Here is a 616-nt window from a genome sequence, read left to right as displayed (position 1 = left end):
TAATACACACACTCACTGTCCTATGTGATTTAATACACACACTCACTGTCCTATGCGAGCATCTCATTTGTGTGATTCTCTTCTGACCTCTTAGTCAGTCCTCCCAGTCACCTTCCCTAATTTTTCCTGATTAGCCCCACATGCTTGCAAAGGCCACACAGTTGGGGCTTTCTTTCCAGGCCCTGCTTGTTTATCTTCACTCTTCAATGACCTCATCTGGTTTCATAACATTCAGTATCAGTTCTGCCTTAACAACTCCAAAATATGTGTAATAACTCCCACTTCTCTGATCCCAGGCTTGCATATCACTGTTTGATGTCCAGTAGGCAACTGAACCTGACTCATTGCCTTCCAGATTTCAGATGCTGAGAACTATATTCTTTCATTTTATCCTGCCAAAATCTTTACTATCTCTCAACTCTTTTCTCTTTTATTCAGCAACAAATGCTGTCATTTGCCCTCAAAACACATTTGGCATCTGTCTTAGTCACTGTTCTATGCTGTGAAGAGACACCATGACCAAGACAACTTAATATAAAAGAAAGCATTTAGTTAGAGATTTGCTTACAGAGGTTCAGAGGTTTAGTACATTATCATCATGGTGGGAAGCATGGCA

At 40.6% G+C, this 616-nt stretch overlaps 1 pseudogene; it reads right to left on the bottom strand.

The window, feature by feature from the left end:
* LOC101985645 overlaps nucleotides 1-616 on the bottom strand; it is an 11,855-nt pseudogene that overhangs the window by 10,112 nt on the left and 1,127 nt on the right.

Source organism: Microtus ochrogaster (assembly GCF_000317375.1).
Source record: "Microtus ochrogaster isolate Prairie Vole_2 chromosome 14 unlocalized genomic scaffold, MicOch1.0 chr14_random_1, whole genome shotgun sequence".
Lineage (NCBI taxonomy): Eukaryota > Metazoa > Chordata > Mammalia > Rodentia > Cricetidae > Microtus > Microtus ochrogaster.
The sequence above is the reverse complement of the archived record's forward strand: the minus strand, read 5'-3'. Positions and strand labels throughout refer to the sequence as shown.